We start from the raw sequence: 13,043 nt of genomic DNA, 5'->3' as shown, positions 1-13,043 counted from the left end.
AGGATAGCACCACCTATCCGAACCACGGGAAAAACATCCGTGTCTCCAATTGCGTTTGAATTCTCCAAACCCTTCCCTTTTACATTCTTGCAAGTTGGATGCTTTACTTTCCGCTGCCTATATACTCTTTGCATGCTTGCTTGAATCATGTGATGATTGCTTGACTTGTCATAAATTAGCTAAAATCTACCAAGAACTAAAATTGGGAAAAGGTTAAGTTTTTATTTGGTCAAGTAGTCTAATCACCCCCCTCTAGACATACTTTCGATCCTACAAGTGGTATCCGAGCTTTGGTCTCCATTTGCTTTGATCTCCATAGCTTTTGGTGGTCATAGCCTTGGTTTCACAACCTAGGAGAGTATGGCGTCTAGCGAGGGAAATTATCACCGTAGAGGTCCTTACTTTGATGGTACTAATTTTGCTAGTTGGAAGCATAAAATGAAAATGCATATTCTTGGACATAACCCCGCCGTTTGGGCTATTGTGTGTGTTGGTTTGCAAGGTGACTTCTTTGATGGGAGAGAACCAAACCGTGAAGCTACCGCGGATGAGTTGAAGATGTTGCAATACAATGCTCAAGCTTGTGATATTCTCTTCAATGGATTGTGCCCCGAAGAATTCAACAAAATCAGCCGTCTTGAGAATGCAAAGGAAATTTGGGACACTTTGATTGATATGCACGAAGGTACCGACTCCGTCAAGGAATCCAAGTTGGATGTGCTTCAAAGCCAACTTGACAAGTTCAAGATGAAGGCTGGTGAAGGTGTCGCCAAAATGTACTCTAGGCTTGCTCTCATCACAAATGAGATTGCCAGCTTAGGAAGTGAAGAGATGACCGATAGATTCATCATCAAGAAGATTCTAAGAGCCTTGGATGGAAAATATGATACCGTGTGCACATTGATCCAAATGATGCCCAATTACAAAGATCTCAAGCCAACGGAGGTGATTGGAAGAATTGTTGCTCATGAGATGTCACTTAAGGATAAAGAGGAACTTCACAACAAATCAAGTGGTGCCTATAAAGCCTCATGTGAAGCCCCTACATCATCAAGTGAGAAACAAGACTTCAATGAAGAATTGAGCTTAATGGTGAAGAACTTCAACAAGTTCTACAAGAGTAGAAGCAAAGATAGAAGCTCCAAGTCAAGGTCCTACAATGACAAAAGATCTTCTAGTCGAGAGTGAAACTGCTACAATTGTGGAAGACCAGGACACTATTCCAATGAGTGTACGGCTCCCTACAAGAGAAGAGAAGATTCTCCAAAAAGAAGAAGCAAAGGATCACCACCAAGAGAGAGAAGGAGTAGAGATGATTGTTATGAACGAAGATACTCACGGAGAAGCAAGGATTCGGAAAGGAAGGAAAAATCATCAAGGAGCTACACAAGACGAAGACATCAAGCTCATGTTGGTGAATGGGTATCCGGCTCCGACTCCGACAGCCACTCCGAGAGAAGTTATCACTCCGACTCCGAAGATACTCAAGATGAAGGTGTTGCCGGTCTAGCACTTGTGTCAACCAACTCCTACGACATATTTGACTCACCAAATGAAGGAATTGGAAGATGCTTCATGGCCAAAGGTCCTAAGGTAACACACCCCAAGTATGTTGATTTCAATAGTGATGAAGATGACTTGTTAGGTGATGATTTGTTTTTTGACAACTCTAGTGATGAATACTATGATGAAATGTCAATTAAACATGCTAATCAAGATAAAACGAATGACAATGATAAGGAGAAGATTGAGGCCCTAACTAAAGAACTAAACACTCTTAAGTTAGCTCATGAAACCATCTTCGAAGATCATCGAGAACTTTTAAGAGCTCATGAGAAATTACGCTTTGAAAAGCTCAATCTTGAGCAAGAGCATGAGTTCTTAAAAGCAATCAATGATGATCTCCGCAAGAAAAGTTCTTCTTACATTGCCAAGCGTTTACTCTTATCCACTTACATGCCTCAAGTCAAGTCTAGTAACAAGAACAAGAAAGATTCTTCCTCTAGCAGTAACAATGATCATGCTAAATCCAATATTGTTGCTTCTAGTAGTTCTCTTGATTCCACTAATGATTCTCTTAGCCAAGTTACACTTGAGCAAGAAAATAGCTTATTGAAGGGAATTATAGAGAAAGGAGTGTACAAAAGCCTTGCCGGGAGTAAGCAATTCGAGGAAATTGTGCGCAAGCAAGGAATGCACCGGAAGAATCAAGGTGTTGGTTTTGAACGAAAGTTCAATGCCAATGGAGTTGAGTGGGAAGAAGATCAATACCCCAAGACAAAGTTTATTCCTCAATAAGAGAAGTATGATACTTCTTTCAAGGGGACACAATCTCAAGATGATCTTCCACCACAAGACTACAAGCAAAAAGGCAAGGACAAGCTTCAAGAGGAAATTGATGCATTTGAAGAAGCTCCAAAGACCTTAGTCAAGTGGATTCCCAAGACTACTTCAAGTTCCACTTCATCAAGTACGACTACAACTCCAAGGATTCCCATCAAGATGGTGTGGATCCAAAAGAAGAAGAACTAGAGAGTTCTTGAGGGTGACTCCACCAACATACTTCACTCTTATCATTTTGGCAAGAACAAGTGCAATCAACTTCCACATCTTGCACTAGTTCAAGGAGTCACAAACCCTCTTGTTGGTAAGACAAGGGACAAGGTAATCTAAAAGTTTTCATGGACATCATCTTTGTGTGCATCACTCTATGTCTATGGATATCCTTGTTTGTCCCTTGTGGGACTAACCCATGTAGGTATTTGAAAGTGCAATTCACTCAAATGGATAGCTCCAAGTGATCTACATCAACATTGAGCATCCACATCTTCAACGTCTACATGAAGTCATCATCGACAAAACCCAAGGTTAGTTCATCCCTCTTAGGGGGGATATCACATCTAGGGGGAGCTTTACTCTAAGACTTGAGCTAAAGCAACTCTAAAGATGTGAACACAACAATGCTTTATGTAAAAGTGGTAACCCCACTTGAGCTTAAACGATGAGTATGACCTATGATCAAGTGTTCTCACTTGACTCCTAAGTCAATATACTCATATATAGATGACCTAGTCATCGCAAATTGCTTGATAGATGCTAGAATTGGTTGTGCATGCCTTGTCACATATTTCATTTGCCATCTTATTGTGTGAGCATGCTGGTTGCATATTTTACTCATTCGAGGACATCCACTTGTTGTTTTGATTGTTCGGCTTTATTTCTTTTTGCCAAGTGGATGGACAAGAATGCCTAAGAACCTCCTCTAGCTATCTATGCTTTTCTCGTCTCAAATTCTATTCATGCTGCATCACAAAATTTGATCAAGTCAGATTCGAACCACTTTGTGTGAGGAGCGCTCGGAGTCCCCGATTTGTCATAGACTTAAACTTCCAAAACCTCTTTATGATTCTCGGTCTGACCGATACTCCACTTTCGGTCCTACCGAGATCATTAAGTTGATCTAGGTTTTCGATCTCGGTGCAACCGATTTGAACCTTTCGGTCACACCGAGTTTCAGTAACTGCTTGCAGTTATGAATCTCGGTGCCACCGAGTTGCTCCACTCGGTCACACCGACAGGGTTGGGCTATATATAGTCACGGGCAAAATTTTGGAAATTTCTCCGAACCCCTTCGCCCGCGCGATAGCCTGCTCTGCCCTCGTGGTCTCCGGATCGTCTTCTCGCCGCCAGCCGCCTCCAGTCGCTGGTCTCCGTCGCCGTCAACGGGAATTCTGCCCCGCCGTTGCCGCCGTAGCAAGTCCCTGCCGAACTAGGGTATGGACTTGATCTTTGTGCTATTCTCCAATCTGATTCCTAGCACATTGTGATCTTCATGATTCTTGCCACGATTGAAACACTCCTATCCAGTCAAAACGCTCATAGATTAGGTTTGATTCGAAAATTCTAGGTTTAGGTCTCCGCCGAAACCATCTCGGACCCACCGAGTTGAAAAACTCGGTCCCACCGGTTTGGCTTATGCCATTGCACAAGTGAGACTCGGCCTGACCGAGAATTACTTATCGGTGTGACCGATTTTGGAACTCTGTGAAACCCTAGCAGTCTCGGTGCCACCGAACTGTGACTCGGTCCTACCGAGTTCACTAGTTTAGGTTCCAAAACTGCTTCGGTATCACCGAGTTTGAAAATCGGTAGATCCGAGATGATTTCAGTGGGAAACTAAAACTAAGTTTTTGGATCATTCTTTTGCAAAAATCTCTGCATTTTGTGATGCTCATCCTTTCTACCTCATCTATAATCTGTTCACAGGGTCAGCAGTCAGTTTGCAGCATGTCTGATCAAAGTGATAGCCAAAACATGTCAGAGCAGCAGGTGCACATGAGTGAGTGCACTAGTCCCTCAAGTTCTTCAGATGAGGGCAGCAGGAGCACCCCTAGCAACTTGCCAAAGGCTGCCACGAGACAGAGGAAGAAGAGGACTTCAGATTCCGAAGATGAGGACTATGTGGCAGAGGAAGAGGCCACTTCCAAGAGAGTTGAGCCAGCTCAAGGCACAAAGCCAGGGCTGAAAATCAAAAGGCCAGCAGGCAGGCAGCCCATGTCAAAGGCAAGAGCCTCAACTGAGAAGCCCACTCCCCAAGAGCCAGTTGCTGCAGAAGGCAAGAAGAGGAAGAAAAGGGTCAAGAAGACCGTAGCCAGAGTGCTAGGAAAAGCTTCCATCATGGAAGAGGAAGAGGAAGAAAAGGTAGCTGCACCAGCACCCAAGGCACCCAAGCTGATGGGTGATGCCATAAGGTCAGGGGCTACTGCATCTAAGTCCAAAGCTGCCTCCAAGCCAAAACCAAAGAGGAATACAAGGAGCATTCCTGCAGCTGAGAAGAACAAGGCCCCAGTGCCTGAGACTATTGCTGAAGAAGAGGAAGAGAAATGTCCTGAGAAAGCTAAAGCCCAAGATCCCAGACCACAACGATGCTCATCCTGTGGCTGAGGATATGAAGCTCAGGAGAGATTCAGGGCTGAGGAAGTGGAGAGAAGCAGACCTGTATGCTTCAAGGAGAAGGACTGCCGTGGACTACAGATTTCACACCAAGGAGCAGCAGGATTTTTATGAGACAGTGCTGCTAGATAAGAAGCCCATTGTCTGTGATATGTGATGGGTTGATTGGGAATATATCAAGGACAACGAAGAGCACTATCCTGGAGTGCAAGACAGCTTCATAGCTTGTGGAGTAGCTGACTTTGTTGGGCAGAAGCTCACAAAATGGAATGAGGAGCTTATAATGCAGTTCTACTCCACGGCACATTTTTATCCAGATGGGAGGATCACGTGGATGTCTGAGGGTACGAGGTACCAATCCACTGTTGAGGAATGGGCAAAGTTGATTAATGCCCCAGAGGAGCATGATGATGACATGGACATATATGCCAAGAAGAAGATGGACCACAACTCAATGTCCAATATGTACAAGGAGATCCCAAATGAAGCACTTGATACTTTCAAGTTTGGCTCAGTTCATTATCTTCTGTCAGGTCTGCCTACGATCAATTGGATACTAAGGCACACCTTACTGCCCAAGTCTGGAGATCACAAGATGATCAGAGGCCATGCTATCAACTTGCTACATGTGTTTGATGTGCCTCAGAAGTTCAAGGTGATGAGCCTCATAGTGGAAACAATCAAGAGGACTGCAGCAGATCAGAAGAGGAGTTGCGGATATGCCCCTCAAATTCAGGAGCTCATCAACTCCAAGATGGGCACGGGCATATATTTATTGGACAAGGAACATTTGCCCATCCGTCCAGATTTTGAGGACAATCAAGTTGTCATGACTGAGAACGAGCCATCATCTGCCCAAGCATACGCAAAGAAGGAGAAGGCGAGGAAGGAGAAAGCTGCCAAGATGCCTACTCAAGAGGAGGCTTCTGAGTATTTCTTGAAGACTAAACAAGAGCAGCTTGGTTACTTGATTGCATCCACGCTGAGGATTGAGCAAAGTCTAGCCACCCTCACTCAGAATCAGCAGAGCCTAGAGAGAATCATGGAACAGAAGTTCTATGACTTGGATGTCAAAGTAACGGAAGTTCAGTCTGTAGTGGAGCAGCTCCAGGAGGACATGCAGGAGAGGAGAGGCAGGACTACCACTCATGCCTTTGCCAGAGTGCCAAGAGGTCTGAGGTCGTCTGCCGTGCCAGTTGCTGACACAAGAGCCACCACCTCAGCACCAGCCACAGCCTCAGTTCCACCAGCTCCAGCATCTACTTCAGCTCCAACTCCAGCGTCTACTTCAGCATCTACCGAAGCCTTCGTCCTTGGAGTGATCCGGACTCCACCACCACCTGAAGATCAAGCCTGAGCATCGATCTAGTGCTATGCATTTTCTAGGAACTTTTTGGTAACTTGTTGCCAAAGGGGGAGAAGATGTATAGATCATAGGCTTCGAGAGAGAGAGTGTGCTTTTCTCTCTTGCTTTATTTGGTGGTTTTTCAAACTTGTTTGCTTTTGAGTGCTTGAGATACTATGCTTGTGAGACATTGATGATCATGTGTTTGATCATAAGCTACACTTAATGCTTGCTTAATGCTATTATCTTATCTATCTTATGTGATCATTCACTATTCTTGGTGATGAGTGCATGTATTTCATTCTTATCATTTTAAGCGCTCCACCAAGATGTATGTGACATGGAAGAGTAACCCATGACTCTAACTCCTTGTGCATTTGCAGTCCAAAGCAAATTTTAAATATGCACAAATTTAGGGGGAGCTCTTACTTATCACATACTTCTCAAAGCGACGATATATTTCATGCTTATTATCATTTGTCGAAGTTTTGATCTATATGTTGTAATCAATTACCAAAAAGGGGGAGATTGAAAGTGCAACTATCCCTAGGTGGTTTTGGTAATTCATAACAACATATAGCTCATTGAGCTAATGCTATTCCAAGATGATTATTTCAGGAAAGCTCAATGATTGGCATGGCATGGATGTGAAAGTGGAACCCTCAAAATGCTAAGGACAAAGGATTGGCTCAAGCTCAAAAGCTCAAGACTCTTCATTTTATATTTTAGTGATCCAAGATCACATTGAGTCCATAGGAAAAGCCAATACTATCAAGGAGGGATGAGGTGTTGCTTAATGAGCCTCTTGCTTCATGTGCTTAGTGATATGCTCCAAAACCCTCAACTACTTTCCCATATCCACATTTGACCTAAACCCTAAGCCAAACTCGGTCCTACCGATTCTTCCTATCCGGCGCCACCGAGTTTCACTTGTCATTAGCCACTGCCAAACCCTAGCAATTTGGTTCTACCGATAAGGATCTCGGTCTACCCGAGATGGGATTGCAAACTCTCTGTTTCCCTTTCGTAACTTTTCGGTCTCACCGAAAGAGCGAATCGGTCCCACCGAGATTGCAATGTAAACTCAGTGTTTCCCCTTTGTAACTTTCGGTCTCACCGAGTTCCACTCGGTCTCACCGAAAGAGCAAATCGGTCCCACCGAGTTTGCCTGACCAACTCTCTGGTTAGCTAATTACCAAATTCGGTCACACCGAGTTTGTGTAATCGGTCTCACCGAGATTACGTTATGCCCAAACCCTAACCATATCGGTCCTACCGAGTTGCATGTCAGTCCCACCGAAAATCTCTAACGGTCACTAGGTTTACATTTTCGGTCCGACCGAGTTTATTGATTCGGTCCCACCGAGATTGGAAAACTGTATAACGGTTGGATTTTGTGTGGAGGCTATATATACCCCTCCACCTCCTTCTCATTCGAGGAGAGAGCCATCAGAACGCACAGACCATTCCAACTCATATGTTCTGAGAGAGAACCACCTACTCATATGTTGAGACCAAGATATTCCATTCCTACCATATGAATCTTGATCTCGAGCCTTCCCAAGTTGCTTTCCACTCAAATCTTCTTTCCACTAAATCCAAATCCTATGAGAGAGAGTTAAGTGTTGGGGAGACTATCATTTGAAGCACAAGAGCAAGGAGTTCATTACCTACACACCATTTGTTACTTCTTGGAGAGTGGTGTCTCCTAGATTGGCTAGGTGTCACTTGGGAGCCTCCGACAAGATTGTGGAGTTGAACCAAGGAGTTTGTAAGGGCAAGGAGATCGCCTACTTCGTGAAGATCTACCGCTAGTGAGGCAAGTCCTGTGTGGGCGATGGCCATGGTGGGATAGACAAGGTTGCTTCTTCGTGGACCCTTTGTGGGTGGTTGCTTCTTCGTGGACCCTTCGTGGGTGGAGCCCTGTGTGGACTCGCGCAACCGTTACCCTTGGGTGGAGCCCTGTGTGGACTCGCGCAACTGTTACCCTTCGTGGGTTGAAGTCTCCATCAACGTGGATGTAGGATAGCACCACCTATCCGAACCACGGGAAAAACATCCGTGTCTCCAATTGCGTTTGAATTCTCCAAACCCTTCCCTTTACATTCTTGCAAGTTGCATGCTTTACTTTCCGCTGCCTATATACTCTTTGCATGCTTGCTTGAATCATGTGATGATTGCTTGACTTGTCATAAATTAGCTAAAATCTGCCAAGAACTAAAATTGGGAAAAGGTTAAGTTTTTATTTGGTCAAGTAGTCTAACCACCCCCCTCTAGACATACTTTCGATCCTACACCAAGACACAGTCTTTCAGAAGCATTAACTCTAACCCCGGGTAGACAGTACCAACATACATCCCCTACATCTGCTAGCCTACCACTTGAAGAGGTCATGCAACCTACTCAACTATGCTAGAGCCCATAATAGCTTGTGGTTGCACACGAAAGTTTCTAGCATGAATAATCTTATGATACCTTTGAGCCTGGGTGGCGGACCATAGGAGGATCACACGGTATAACCTCGGGATCTCCTAGGACAACACTGGTATAACCACAGGTGCCCAAACCAACAATCCACCCAGATGTGTATTAGAGTTGCCACCTTAAGTTGAACCATTAATTAACAATCTCACATCTGTCATGGATACACTCAAACCCAATTAACGTCTACGAGCATAGCATAACAATATAAGCTTAACGTAGAGTAACTCCCAAGGGGTTGGAAATAAAACAGGTAATAAGTTCTACCTCATCATCTACTTCCCAATACCCACATGTTATCGACTCCTAACCATGCAATGTTTGAGGGTTGTAACTAATGCATAAAAACTGGGTATGAAAGGAGTATGATCAATGCGTTACTTGCCTTGCTGACGATCTGCAAACCCTAGAGACTCGTAGTAGCACGCTTCGCACTTCGGGAATTCTATCGCAAACAAACAATAGCATAAATAAGCAATCAAGCAAGGATGCACGGGTAAAACTCAAATAAGAAGATCGAATCTGAAAACTCAACTAAAGAGATTCAATCTGCAAAAATAAATCAATCGGATCGGAGCTACGGAACTGAAAGTACGGTCAAAAGAACTTCGAAAAAAAAATCTGCTTGAAACCAAAGTTTAAATTATCAAAACCTTGTTCAAGTTGATTAAACAGAAAGAGGGGCTCGACATGAATATTTTGGCGTTGATTTCACTGGATTTGGACAAACAGTTGAAAAGTTACGAGGGTTCGAAGACCAAGGGCTAATCTGCGATAAAAATATTCGTGGATAGGACCCTGGCCGAAAAAGAAAATAAAAATAAAAAATTACAGCGTGAACGTCCGCTAACGGAACCAATCTAACGAAAATCGTTCACTAACAGATCTAACGAACGAACGTTCGTTGAATAAACTAAACCGAATAAAACCGAAATAAAACCCGATCTAGGTTTTTACCGAAATAAAGACGACAAAAACCGGCAAAAAAAATGGCGGCAACGTACTCCAGCGGCGAACGGCGACGGCGGACGGCGACAACAGCGGCGGCGGCTAGCGGCGCGGGCAGCGAGCGGCGCTAGGGTTTCGGGCGGCGGGGCTGCTGGGTGGGCTTAGGCGGCCTCGGCCTCGCCTTATAAAGGCCTGGCGCGGCAGTGTCCAGGTCGGGCACGGCCCGCTAGGTCGGTGCGTGTTTTTTTTTAAACGGACGGAGTAAAATAAATAAAAAAAATACCAAACGAAGTCCAAAAATCCTGAAATAAATTTTCACGGTCATCTAATAATATTTTGAACAAAGTGAACATTTATTTGGTCTAAGAATGCATTTTCGGAAAATGTATATTTTTCTAATTCAAATAAAATAGCAATAAAATCCGAATAAAATTATTTATTTGATTTTAACATTTTCCTCCAATATTTCATTTAGTTCCGAGAAGTCGCATTATCTCCTCTTATATATTTTTATTATGAAACATTTTTGGAGAGAAAAATAATAAAACTAAAATGATCCTCTTTTCAATATTTGAAAAAAAATCAAATATGAAAAATAGTGAAATCCCCAACTCTCTCCATGGGTCCTTGAGTTGCTTAGGATTTTTCTAGGATCGCAAAACAAAATGCAATAAAATATGATATGCATTGATGACCTATGTATAACATTCCAAATTGAATATTTAAGATGTTACATAACCGGTGGGCTGTTGCCTTAGGCAAGCCTAGCAAACACCGTCGAGCGCTGAAGCACATTGATATTATTGTTTGATCCGGTCATGCCAAAAAAAAGTGCCAGATTCAGAGATCTTGAGATGCCACAGCCTCAAGTATGACAGCGCAAGCCCTGACATGGCTCTTATATTGCCCTTGCCAAGTAGAAGGGCAGTTCTTTCACTCCCAGTGCATGCAGTCTATATTGTCAAGCATCCCTGGGAAGCCCCTGCTGGCATTCATCGTCAACAAATGGGCTGTATCTTCAGGAGTCAGCTCTCTCAAGTACTCAGATCCAAACACAGTAATAACAGCCTTGCAGAACTTATACAGGGAGTCTAGGCATGTAGACTCGCTCATACGGACGTACTCATCAATGAGATCATTGGGCACTCTGTACGCAAGCATTCAGATGGCTGCAGTGCATTTCTGATAAGAGGAGAAGCCAATCTTTCCAACGGCATCCTCTTTGCACTTGAAATAGTCATCGTAGCCGACCATCCCCTCTGTAATACGGTTGAAAAGATGCCTACTTATACGGAAACGGTGGCGGAATTTCTGATGTTTGAACAATGGGTTCGTTGTGTCAAAGTAGTCCTTTTAAAGAAGAAAATGCCCGCTCTCTCAGTTGCGATTCAATGCCGGAAGATGCCCCGGATTGGAGCCACAGAACAACGGCCGCTGGCTGTGGTGATGGACCAACACGACAGCCAAGATCTCCTCCTCCTCATCAGACGAGGAATCGTCGGAGTCGCAAAAGAAATTGTGAAAAAAGAACTCGTCGGCGAAGTCCATTTTGTACCTTGGCAAACTGTCGAACAGCTTGCGGGCGTCGACGAAGGAGACGGCCGGCGAAGGGAATCGCGCTGCCCTCGGACTAGCTAGCTGCCCTAGCGGCGTCCGACGAGCATGCCGGTGTCAAGACGAAGGATCTGGCCGGGGCGGCGAGGCGGCTTCTTGGTCACGATCGTGGCTGTGCCGGGGGAGTGGAGGTAGGAAGCTTTCGGTTCCCCGGCGGCAAGACGACGGTGGTGGGTGGCGTGGGAGGTGGCGGTGTTGCAGGGGGATGTTGTGGCACCGGCAGCTAGCACAGGCACCAAAAAAATGGGCGGCAACGTCGACAACGAAGGCGGGCGAGAGTTTGCTATTGGAATGGAAGAGGATGGCTAATGTGCCACCGACCAGCGGGCTAGGGAAGGAGTAGGCGGGCGCGTGCGCGTCCGTCTCGTGTCCGAGCCGACGCAAATCCGGCTAAAATATGGGCCGGGAATGGATCGACAGGCGGACGAAAAGCGGATACACGTTCGTTTGGGTCGGCGCGTTGGCCGACTTTTCTGCCCGCGTCGACCCAAACGAACACGCGTGGATGAAATGGTCGGCGCGTTGGAGTTTCTCTAAGAGCTCGCATAGTGACTGTTGATTAGATCGGATGGCACAAGACACGTCCCTTCCAATGAGGTTAGCCGCAACACTAGCAGGAGTAGGATGGTGTGCACGAGCTAGAGATGACCTTGTGTTTTTTTCCGTTCCCGCTTTGACATCGTGCGACTACCACAACAAAGCGTCAGGATACACAAAACAGATGCACTGTTTGTTGTGGAGAGCTACTACCACAACCTCAAATCATCTGTTTGCCGTGGAGAGCTACTACCACAACCTCCTCAGATCATATTTATCTACCCGATCCATAGACTCAAACCGACTGGTTGATTGTTGTGGCGTGAAGGGAGGGGTACTCTGGAGGGACTTCTGCTGGGAGGACCATGTATGGACCAAATTTGCATGTAGCAACATATTATATGCTTAGCTGAAGTGATACAAATAGGGGAATAAACATATACTTACTATATAGAAATGAATGGAAAGCAATTCAGAAAGTAAAACCAGTCAGAAACGAAAGCAATATTCAAAAACATCTGTTACTACTAGGTAACCACTTCCATAGCAGGTAGCAATAATCCTTACAAGAACATGATGGCTCAAATCATGAATAGATATGATGAAAGGTCTTTAGACTTAAACTTTAACAGAACATAGGTCTGAAGATAGTAATGAGGATTTAGTATCACTCCCACAAGCATGGAGTAAAGTCTTGGAGGCTTGGGGTATCTTGAGGAGAGGTCGCCTCTGCTCCATGCTCTGAAAACCCTCACGCTTCACCTTCTCCGCTTCAAGCTTCACGACGAGGGTGTTATCCTGCTCAACCAGCTTCTTGTTCACTCCATCCTCAAGTGTCTCAATGACCAAGTATCCAACTACCGAAATGACAGTTGAATACGTGGTGACTGATGCCATGAACAGGGTGGAACAAAGAAATGCTTTGTAGAACCTCTGGTGAGTCTCCTTAGCCATTGAAGTGATCCTAAATAAAGACAAAAGAATCACAAATACAATACAAGGACAAGGGACGATATAAGGACAACATAAGGAATTACAACAAAAAGGACAAGGGACAATATAAGGACAACACAAGGAATTACAACAACAAAGACAAGGGACAATCCAAGGACTTATAACAACAAGGACAAAGGGACAATACAAGACATGGGACAATCATAAATAA

The 13,043-nt window shown here is 44.6% G+C and overlaps 1 pseudogene; it reads right to left on the bottom strand.

Annotated features, from left to right (window-relative positions):
- The window catches only part of LOC119272619, a 66,604-nt pseudogene extending 53,772 nt beyond the window's left edge, over positions 1-12,832 (bottom strand).
- Positions 12,833-13,043: the final 211 nt, after the last annotated feature.

Source organism: Triticum dicoccoides, chromosome 3A, assembly GCF_002162155.2.
Source record: "Triticum dicoccoides isolate Atlit2015 ecotype Zavitan chromosome 3A, WEW_v2.0, whole genome shotgun sequence".
NCBI classification, from domain to species: domain Eukaryota; kingdom Viridiplantae; phylum Streptophyta; class Magnoliopsida; order Poales; family Poaceae; genus Triticum; species Triticum dicoccoides.
This window is presented reverse-complemented; position numbering and strand designations above follow the sequence as displayed.